A 12,287-nucleotide genomic window follows, 5' to 3' on the forward strand; every position below is an offset into this window, starting at 1 on the left:
GGAATATGCATTGAACATTCCTTTAAACAAATAAGTTCGGTTCGGGTGTAAGCGAATACACCTTTAAGTGCATAAAGTTTGTTAAAATAACGAAAGTATAAAAGAATTTGGGTAATTTTTGAACCGATTTCCCATGCTAAGACGTGTTACATATTTGCCGATATATGTACATACTTATGTGATATAAACTCAGTTGTATATTCGAAAATTCGAAAAAAATCAGCAATTATTGACATGAATCAACCCATTTTTGACATACGGGCATTTGGTATCTAAGAGTTTGCATAGTTTTAGCAGAGAAGCTTCACGATGTCAAAAATTTAGGAATATTTCAATATTGGGATATTTACTGTTTTGGATGAGTGCATTTCACCACAGAAAATTATTAGCGCGTTTCACCACTTAACATCAGGGGGCACGAAAATAGCAGAATTGAGCATTTTCAGTGTTAAATGAGAAATTATGCTATTTCCGATGTTAAGGAATGTACGCTTACAGATTCGCATATTTACTATGCGCAAACGATGCTGCATATAATTCCCTGCCAACCATGAGCGGGTAAAACACCAGATAATTAGCGGGTAACATGGTGGTAAACGTGGTGGTAAACATATAGAATGTTTCTTAAGCCTGGCAGATATTTTACCTACTCACGTACGTATACATGTGATCATACATCTTTGTTGCGCTCATTCAGCAGTGTCATATAAAAAAGTATATCTGTCCTGCTCTAATATCCCCAATCGACGGCTGATGCAGGGTTGCATTTTCTTTTTTTAAATTGCTGATACAGGGTTGCATTTTAAACAGCTGATGCAGGGTTGCATTTTTTGATTCCTACTTTAAAATTTCTTAAAATTTCAAACTAAACTTTTTAATTTTCAAAATTTTTATTTTATTTTATCTTTTATATGTTTACAAAAAATTTATTGCAATTTATATAAATACAAATATATTTGATTTAAAAAATATTTAATATCCGAAAAAAGATTAAATAAAGAAAAGAATTTTTAAAACCTGAAAATAAAAGAGTGGAAAAGTATTATTAAACACAACTTCCTGTAAATAAAATAAAGTTTAATAACCTGAAAATAAAAGAGTGGAAAAATATTATAAAAGACAAATACCTGAAAATAAAATAAAGGATATTAATATCTGAAAATAAATAACAATTATATTGAAGAAAGATTAATTGTATAAAATGATAATAATATCTGAAAAAAAGGATTAATATTATCTGAAAGAATAAAATATATTAAATACAAATAGAATTTACTCTGAAAGAAAAGATTAATTAAGTAAAAATAGTGATAAAATCTGAAAAGAAAGATTAATTAAATAAACATCATGGTAATAAATCAAATCAAATCTGAAATAAAAGAATAATATTATCCGATTATTTAAAATATAAGGCAAACATTTGTTTTCACATATTATATTGGATTGTGCAGGCCGCCTTAAACGCATAACATACATATGTAATTATTTTTGCGTATTATGTTGAACTGGGCAATCCAATTTCAAACAACACACACTTTTTCTCACATACTTACTTAACAATTTAAATTTGCTGCTTCTGATGATATTGCTGCAGCTGCTAATTCCAATGCTATAAAAACAAATGAAGTAATTATTCGCAAATTATTTAAAAAAAAGCATTCACTTACCTTCTTGTTGTACGAGCCTCCTTTACGATAGTACGATCACGAATGACATGCGTCTTTCAATCGTTTTTTTATTACCCTTTTTGGGATTTTCTTTTGTCACTATTGACAATAATGTTTTCTCCTTTGCACTCATTCAAATAAATCAAGAGATGAAAGAAACTTTTTTTCATCGCATTTAGGTAAACAAAAAATAACCAGAAAATGTGCGTTGGTGTTAGTGTATAGAGAAAAAATGTGTAGTTGTATTGGAATATTTGTCTCAAGCGGGTAGCCGTGGTTCGCAGGGTTTATAGATCGGTATACATACATACATATGTATTTGTTATGAAAGCACATAAGTATGTACATATGTATATATTTGAGCTATTTTATGATGAATTCCATAAAATCTTTGCAAATACATATATAATTCAATAAGATTTGTATTACTACCTAAATATGCATTTTATATAGGTTTGGTACGATATACATATGTATGTATATTTATATACTTAAATAAGTATTTGCTTTGGTCAATAAACTTTTCGATATCATGTTAAAAGACCAAGCGGTCGCACATTTGTCCATATATAATTATGTGTGCATGTAAACAAATATAAAAGAACCATACGCATAATGCTTGTAAATTTGTCTACATGCAACAAATGTATGTAAATATGTACATACATTCAATGCTTCCGTTGACGCGGACAACCAATGGCGAAGCTCATATTTTTTGCTTCCATGTCAAAGAGTCCATAGGGGTATTCGCTTGCTCTTGCAGGATTGCAGATTGCAAAAATACTATACCGAAATATACAAGGGCACGAGACCACCCATTGCAGAATCTAGTGATATATGAATGGCTAATTCGGTCAATTTGTTGTGAATGACCATTAAGCATGGCTATTGTGAATTGGCGCACCTTCTGCATACATTTTTAACAAAAAAAACTGTAACAAATCTTTATATTTTAAATAGAAATAATAAAATCTATTTAAAACTTACCTTCCTCAACAATTTAACGACGTAATATGTTCCGACTGGCGCGCTGTTGTTAACTCGGCTATAATCGCTTAAGCGGTTTCTACGCCAATTAAGAAGAAGAAGAATATGTCTTTATGTAAAATGACAGCTAAAACAGGGTTGCAATTATATTTTTACGTGACATTGCATGCAAATATACATAGGTTTTGGTCTGACATATTTTACAGCCATTACAAATAATTTTCTGCGTGTATTTGTTGTTGTGCCGGTGCACCAAGAGGAAATAAATATATGCAATTCTTGCACCGTTCAAGGGTTTTGCAAGAGCAAGAGAATACCCCTAATGTGTCGAAAGACTGATGTGCTGAACATAATGAGCGCGACAGACTGTAAACGACATCTGTCAAATATTAAAATACACACGTTCTTATAGACATTTTTTTACGTTCTCTGGTTTTAGTTCGCTTTAGAAAGATTTTAGTCATAAGTGGCAAAATCAAAAGAATAATTCGTGCTATCTGGCTAAATTAAATAAATTGGAAGTAATTTGGTTGAAATAAGTGAAGCTATATGGGTCTTCATCCAAATGTGGGCGATGTCACTCCTATTGTTCAAATTTACCACAGGTCCTATCATGCCATTTGGTACCATCCCGAGAGGAAAATTTTATGTATTTGCCTCATTTATTTAAAGATTTCTCCCATTCTTAATAGCTTTGAACAAAACCGTTCTATGGGGCTCAGTAGTGATGCCAAAAATATATGAATATAGCTTGAATTGAATCTAGGATATATGTACATATGTACATTAAACTTATTACGTCGGCATTTTGAAGATTTTTGAGCCACAGGTGTTCTCAAAATAACGATAGTTGAACTTCTTCTTCTTAACTGGCGATTATAGCCGAGTTAACAATAGCGGGCCAGTCGTATCTTCTTTTCGCCAGGTGGCGCTTAATGGAAATGCCATGCGAAGCCAGGTCCTTCTCCACCTGGTCTTTCCAACGAAGTGGTCCTCTTCCTCTGCTTACCTCGGCGGGTATTGCGTCGAATATTTTTAGAGCTGGAGTGTTTTCGTTCATTCGGGCGACATGACCTAGCCATCGCAACCGATGTGTTTTAATTCGCTGTACTATATCAATGTCCTCGTATATCTCGTACAGCTCATCCTTCCATAGAATGCGATATTCGCCGTGGCCAACGTGCAAAGGGCCATAAATCTTTCGCAGAACCTTTCTCCCGAAAACTCCTAAGGTCGACTGATCAGATGTTGTCATAGTCCATGCCTCTGCACCATAAGGAAATAATGAGTGACTTACAAAGTTTGGTTTTTGTTCGTCGAGAGAGGACTGTACTTCTGAATTGCCTGCTCAGTCCGAAGTAGCACCTGTTGGCAAGACATTTTTGGTGATGTTTATACTGGTTCCAAATTCAGATATCGCGGCATAAAGACATCTCCTTTTCGTGCTGTCAAAAGCCGCTTTGAAGTGCACGAAGAGGTGGTGTGTGTCCATTGTCTTCTCATGGGTCTTTTCCAAGATTTGGCGCATGGTGAATATCTGGTCGTTTGTTGATTTTCCAGGTCTAACGCCACACTGATTAATCTTTTACACAATACGCTCCATAGAACCTTATATGCGATGTTGAGGAGACTTATTCCACGGTAGTTGACGCAGATTGTGTTGTCTCCCTTTTTGTGGATTGGGCAGAGCACACTTAAATTTCAATCGTTGGGCATGCTTTCGTCCGACGACATTTTACAAAGAAGCTGATGCATGCTTCTTATCAGTTCTTTGCCGTCGTGATTGAATAGCTCGGCCGGCAATCCATCGACTCCGCCGATTTGTGGTTCTTCAGACGGGCAATTGCTATTCGAACCGTTGTAGTAAATAAAAGTTTTGTGTATTAATTTTCGGCTTAATTATGGCAATTTATAGGTTTTCGATTAATCCGATTACGCTCACTTACGAACTTTTTTCCAAGGAACTGGGGGATGGAGTCATGTGTAGAAATTCACGCAAGTGAGGAAAGTTCTCTGATTGCCATTCACTTGGGAGTGGTCAGAAACGATTCTTTTACATACGGCTCAATGAATGTCGCTCACGGAACTTTTCTCACTTGCGTGAACTTCTATATATGTACATACATATACTGAAATACTTGGGATTGTGAATTAGTTGTGATAAAGCATTGTTTGCATTCACAACACACCTAGATGAAACTTTCTCAGTAATGTTCAACCCGAGTCTGCAAGAATTACAGCCATCTCCATTCGTGAACTTAAAAATTAAATAAAAAGCTCAAAGTTGAGAAAGCACTAGGCGAATTAAAGCAGTTAATACAAAAGTCTTCCAAAGCTCACCTATCTTTTATATTCATTAATTCGTCTGAGATATTTTTCAAAGCTTTGGAAAGTTGCTGAAGTTTCCATGGCTCCTAAAATAGATCCTCTCATATTCTCGTCATATAGACCAATTTCACTACTTCCACAATCTCAAAACTTTTTGAAAAATTAATTTATCACAGATTAAAATCTATAATCGAATCGATCCCATATCATCATCAGTTCAGCTTCAGAAACAAGCATTCAACAGTAGAACAAATTCATAGAAAAACATCCAAAATAGAAAAGTCGTTGGAAGAGAGGAAAGCGTACTCAGCGGTATGCCTTGCAAGAATTAAAATTATGTTTACCTGTTGAATATTGTGCTCTTTTAGAATCATATATCACTCCGAGATAATTCAGCAAACTGAAAGAAATTGTTGCAGGTGTACCACAAGGGAAGGACCACAATTGTATGTTATGCATACTAGAGACTTACTGTTTGCAGCAAGTAGTTGCGACTTTTGTTGAAATAACAAAATTAATGTGGTACAAACAAATTATGAAGCCTATATACTTATGTATAAGTATATGGTGCGTAATTAAGAGGTGGCGCCAATGAAAGATGCATGAATATTGTTCCAATAAGGTGTTAAGAGGTATAGTTAAGGCTCCCTGGTGATATTAGTTATATGGGGACTAGGGCATGTTTTTACTCAATTTTATACATTTTAGACACAAAGATATATTGTTGAAGTATAGTAAACCTGAAGTTTGAAAATATTTGTATTAGGTATTTGGGGGCGGTTCATCCGATTCAGCCCATTTTTGATATACAAATTTCGCGCACTTTCGCACTTAAACATATGTAGGAATGTCAAAATAATAGTACACACCAAATTTGGTCGAGATCGGTTTGAGTAGGTCCTGAGATATGGATTTTCACCTAAATGTAGACGATTCCATTCACTTCGTTGTGTTATGACCCCAGCTCTTATAAAATCCCCTGGTATCATCTCGAGTGTACATATTAATACCTCTAGGGTGTTTCTTTATTGATTTAATGCGCTTTTAGTAGTCTTGAACACAATCGTTATATGGAGGTGAGCGGAGTTATCTAGGGTCCCCTCCCCCTTTCTGACAAGGATACCGTTTACCAAGTTTCATAAAGATATTTCAATTTTTACAGACACTCACACGGAATTTAACTTGTCTCTTCATCCTGATATTTTTTATATAATATTATCCATACCTATCTTGATTAGTTTTAAGTGATACAAAGAATCGCTACGTAAACAAAACTATTATACTTTTCAGCAAAATGTAGCGACAGTGACATTTGTCTGATTAAAACAGGAAAAGTTGGATAAATTAATAAATTTGTATTTTCTTTCTCTGTCTATGACGAAGAATAATGCATAAGCTTATATGAATTGGTCCTTTTTCAACAGTGTTGATGTAACTCGTTAATCAACATTTTAATGTTTTCTATTTTTAATATTCTCTTCTTTAGCAAACAACACGCACTTAACTGTTCTTCTGAGTTACATGTCCGATAGTGATCAACACTCACACTGAAAACTTGGTCATAGTTGTTGGGTGGTCACTCAAAATTCGTGACAAACAATATCTTAACCCAATGAGTGTAGCTGGGGTAATTTCTTATACGTCGATAACCATATACATACTTAGTAGTAGTTGTTTCTATTTTTACTCGAAAGAATGATTTTCTACTGTATACTGAAATATTATAAATAGGAATAGTAAGTTAACAAGTATTTCCGTTCATTAAATTCCGATATTGTGTGTTAATATAACACATCTAGAAACTAAAAGACGGCATTACGTACATATAATGGTCTGTTATCTATTATTTCCAATAAAAGCAGACTAATATGTTTTCTTTTATACGAAACACAGATATTGCTAATGTAGAGGCAAGTGAAACATACAAAAGAAATACAAGTTATGAGAATGAACAGTTGTTGAACAGTTTCAGATACTTAATAGATTTTTTTCACCTAACGCTTGCTTGTAACATCTAAAACTAATGTAATGTTCATGGTAACGCGATGGACGTGCCTGTCTATCCATCTGTTCGTCCAAGCGATAACTAGAATAAAAACTAGGTATCCCCTACCTGAATAATAAGAGAATTTTCGAGAAACCGGCTGACTTTACTCTTTGATCTTCAGTTGTGTCACGCTGTCAAGTTATTTTTGTTCAGTATTGTTTGGCATTTATTCGTGGAAAGACTTACGCCTGAACAACATTTCCAAATCGTTAACTTTATTACAACCGTCCTACTTAAGTTCCTCACAATCGCCTATGCGTGGCAATGGTCCAATTCCGCCCATCTGCAATACATAACAATATTTTCATATTGTCAGCAAACAGTTATATTAAGTTTCTCAATTTTTACTCAACTTACAGCCTATATGGATCGACAGGTGTCCAGGTTAAATATTGAATAAAAGTTATTTTTGCACTATTTAATATAGAAAAAATGAGTAAAAACGAATTAGTGAAGTTTTTTTTTTCTAAATTTTTTTTTTTATCACAAACATTTTTAAAACTTTAACAATGTTTGATATCACTACAACTAGTTTCAAAAACTAACGAGCAGTTTGATTTGAATAACTTAAAAACAAATTACATAGAAATTAATAGTAATATTCATACAAATACGGTATATAATTAATTCCTTTATATTTTAGCTTACAATGCTATGTGGTTTTCTACGACATAATCGACTAGAGAGGCATGTGTCTAAAAGAAGATTTCTCGGCTCCTCGTTCACATGTGCATTAAGCCTTTTGTAGTGGGCATCTGCCTGACTCCTTATTTCTTCGGCGACTGTATTCATCCTTAGGTTTCCATGGATATCAGCATTTCTGCAGTACCAAGGAGCATTTACAATGCCTCTTAGCACCTTGTTTTGAAAACGTTGTACATAAATATAATATTAATACTGCCATCATTGGCACATCCCCACAGTTGCGCACCATATGACCATATCGGCTTAATTATTTGTTTATAAAGAAGTAATTTGTTGGGTATGGACAGGTTTGACCTTCGCCCAATAGCCATTTCATTTTCGACTATTTCCATTAAGTTCAATCCTTTTATTTTAATATGGTCTTTCCAACGTAATCTTGCATCGAGCGTGATGCCAAGACATTTAGCTGTATTTGCGTATGGAATGCATACATCTAAATATACTTATGGGTTGATAAGTGATTCTTTTGTTTGTAAAATTTACATGAACCGATTTGCCACCGTTTAGTTTTATTCTCCATTTTTTAGTCCAGCTTTCTACAGAGTTGATTGCAGCCTTTTCTGCTGTTTTTTCGACGCATAGTATTGCGGTGTCATCAGTAAAAGTGGCAGTCATACTGTTTGGTGCTAACGGTAAGTCTCTTGTATACAGAATATATAATAGTGGACCTAAGATACTTCCCTGAGGAACTCCTGCTTCAATTTCTTTTAGTTTAGAGAATTCATTTCCTTGTTTTACACGGAAAAATCTCTTGGTGATATACGATTCTAAAAGAAGTGAAGTGTGAAGTGTTAGTGGATATAAAAGTTAAAAATACAATTGTAAAAGTCATTATATGTAAATGCAAATATCTCAAAAACCATAAGTCAGCGGCAACTATATGTATACATACTATACACTTTCTTGATCTGAAGGGCCTCCTGTATCCGTACATACCCATTTTAACCCTAAATTGGGGGATGCTATTCAAAAATTTACCATTATAAGCATCACATTACAAACCGTTTCATCAAATACATTTAAATTTCGCATTTTCGTTAATTTTCGCTGTTTGAACATTTTTTATTAGCGATCTTGAACGACGGCAACAAAGTTTTCAGAATTATCATCCACAATCTTGAATCTTATTCTGCACTGCTCTGTTAATGAAGTAAGTGACATAAAGTTTACTATTAAATATTCGCATGCGCGGACGACATCGCAATTGCTTGCTAAAATATAACTCAACAAGTCTTACTGTCGATGAGAGAATACTAGAAGTCAATACCATACTTAGATCATTCGCGTCGCTAATTAAACTTTTCAAATAAAAACTGCTTAAAATACAATGTTAACTGACTCTATTCTACACATAGCTGCCTTCAATTAGTTTAATGCTAAGGACCTGCAACAATATTTAATCACGGCACAACGATTAAGGTGATGCTTCTGGAGAAAATAGTTCGAGCTGCAGAACTAAATAGAGAAGGTACCATCTTCTATAAGAGTGTACAGCTGCTGGCGTATTCCGATGATATTGATATCATCGGCCTCAACACCCGCGACGTTAGTTCTGCTTTCTCCAGACTGGACAAGGAAGCAAAACAAATGGGTCTGGCAGTGAACGAGGGAAAGACGAAATATCTCCTGTCATCAAACAAACAGCGCGCCAGTCGTTTCTTCTTTTCGCCAGGTGACGTCAATTGGAGATTCCAAGCGAAGCCAGGTCCTTCTACACCTGGTGTTTCCAAAGGAGTGGAGGCCTTCCTCTTCCTCTGCTTCCCCCGGCGGGTACTGCGTCAAATACTTTCAGAGCTGGAGTGTTTTCGTCCATTCGGACAATACGACCTAGTCAGCGTTGCCGCTGTTTTTTAATTCGTTGAACTATGTAATGTCGTCATATATCTCACACAGCTCATCGTTTCATCGAATGCGATATTCGCCGCGTCCAATGCGCAAAGGACCATAAATCTTTCGCAGAACTTTCCTCTCGAAAACTCGCAGCGTCGACTCATCAGTTGTTGTCATCATCCATACCCCTGCACCATATAGCAGGACGGGAATTATGAGTGACTTATAGAGTTTGGTTTTTGTTCGTCGAGAGAGGACTTTACTTTTCAATTGCCTACTCAGTCCGAAGTAGCACCTGTTGGCAATAGTTATCCTGCATTGGATTTCCAGGATGACACGTTGGTGGTGTTTACACTGGTTCCAAGATAGACGAAATTATCTACGACTTCAAAGTCATGACTGTCAAGAATGACGTGAGAGCAAAGTCGCGAGTGCGACGACTATTTGTTTGATGACAGGAGATATTTCGTCCTGCTTCCTTGTTGAGGCCGATGGTATCAATATCATCGGCATACGCCAGCAGCTGTACACTCTTATAAAAGATGGTACCTGCCCGATTAAGTTCTGCAGCTCGAATTATTTTCACCAGAAGCAGGTTGAAGAAGTCGCACGATAGAGAGTCGCCTTGTCTGAAACCTCGTTTGGTATCGAACGGCTCGGAGAGGTCCTTCCCGATCCTGACGGAGCTTTTGGTGTTGCTTAACGTCAGTTTACACAGCCGTATTAGTTTTGCGGGGATACCATATTCAGACATCGCGGCATAAAGGCAGCTCCTTTTCGTGCTGTCGAAAGCAGCTTTGAAATCGACGAAGAGGTGGTGTGTGTCGATTCTCCTTTAACGGGTCTTTTCCAAGATTTGGCGCATGGTGAATATCTGGTCGGTTGTTGATTTGCCAGGTTTAAAGCCACACTAATAAGGTCTAATCAGTTTGTTGACGGTGGGCTTTAATCTTTAACACAATACTCACGATAGCACTTTATAAGCGATGTTTAGGAGGCTTATCCCACTATAGTTTGCGCAGATTGTGGGGTCTCTCTTTTTATGGATTGGGCAGAGCATACTTATATTCCAATCGTTGGGAATGCTTTCTTCTGACCATATTTTACAAAGAAGCTGATAAAATCTTTTTAGTTCTTAGCCGTCGTGTTTGAAAGCTCGGCTGGCAATCCTTCGGCCCCTGTCGCGGTAATTTCTATTCGAACTTCTTCGTGGTCGGGTAGTGGAACGTCTGCTTCATTGTCATCGGTTGGGGAATTGGGTTCGCCTTCTTCTGCCGTTGTACGATCACTGCCATTTAGCAGGCTGGAGAAGTGTTCCCTCCATAATTTAAGTATGCTCTGGGCATCGATCACTAGATCACCTTTGGGAGTTCTACAGGAGTATGCTACTCTCTTGAAACCTTTTGTTAGTCGCCACATTTTTTGTAGAATTTTCGAGTATTACCCCTGTCGGCTAGCTTGTTAAGTTCTCAGACTCACGCATTTCGGCCTCTCTCTTTTTCTGTCGGCAAGTGTGTCTTGCTTCCCTCTTCAACTCTCAGTATCTATCCCATCGCGCACGTGTTGTGGTCGATCGTAACGTTGCGAGATAGGCGGTCTGTTTTCTCTCCGCTACGACATGGCACTCCTCGTCGTACCAGCTGTTCTTTTGCATTTTCAGAATATTAATGGTTTCGGTTGCAGCTGTACGTATGGAGCTTGAAATGCCCTCCCACAATTCCCTTATATCGAGTTGTTGACGAGTGCTCTCAGAGAGTCGAGAATATGTATATTTCCACTCAATTTTGTTAAGATAACTCACGCATTAGTCGATTCGGGTCATAATGTCTCCTAGAGTAACTAATATTTATGTAGTGTATTAGAGCTTGGGTAATTCGCGGATTAACTTCATACCTTTTCAGTAATAAACTATATTATACCCATTTAATTTTTTTTCTTATATTAATTGTATGAGAGGTAGGACCGCTATATACTGTTGAAGAGCGCGCACAGGAAATGGCCGACGGACTTTGGGCTACAGATAACTGCCCTATATACTTTATTTAATTTTGCAGAATGAAAATTTATAAATTTGTTGAGTAGTTATTGCTGAGGTGTAAATATTTGCCCCAAAATGTGTGGTCACATGTCCTCATTCCAATATATGTATATATTGATATGAAAGGTTTAATTGGATATTGACCTAAATCAATTTGAGTGTATTCGAATAAAACTGTCGCAATAATAATACTTAGTAAGACTTTTTAATTTAAACTTTGCGCGAAAACTCATTGGTCGAGATATTTCTTTTTGAGTTGGTATGACTGTCAGTGATATCTGTGCCAATTGTCACAACAAAATAATCATTAGTGTTTAGTAAACGCTAGTCTTTCTGAAGTACATAATGTGCATTCGGCGATTATTATGATGAACGAAATTATTCAACAAAGAAAGCGTTCATAATGTTGGAAAGGTACAAAAATGTGATTTTGATTAGTGCAAATTACACTGGTATACACATAATTTGTGACATGAAAATCTTAGGTGTTTCTAATGCAGTTTCATACCCTCAAATCAAATTTGAAAACAGAATTTTTCTATCACCCAGATATTTTGTAACCTCCGGCTTTAGATTTTACAATACTACTGCGATCAAATTGAAAAGTGAAGTAATTTATACTTCGCGTGTTTTTCGAATCGGAAATTTTTTTTCTATAAGTTGGTAGTACTGTTAGTAATATATA

Source organism: Bactrocera tryoni, chromosome 2 (genome assembly GCF_016617805.1).
Source record: "Bactrocera tryoni isolate S06 chromosome 2, CSIRO_BtryS06_freeze2, whole genome shotgun sequence".
Lineage (NCBI taxonomy): Eukaryota > Metazoa > Arthropoda > Insecta > Diptera > Tephritidae > Bactrocera > Bactrocera tryoni.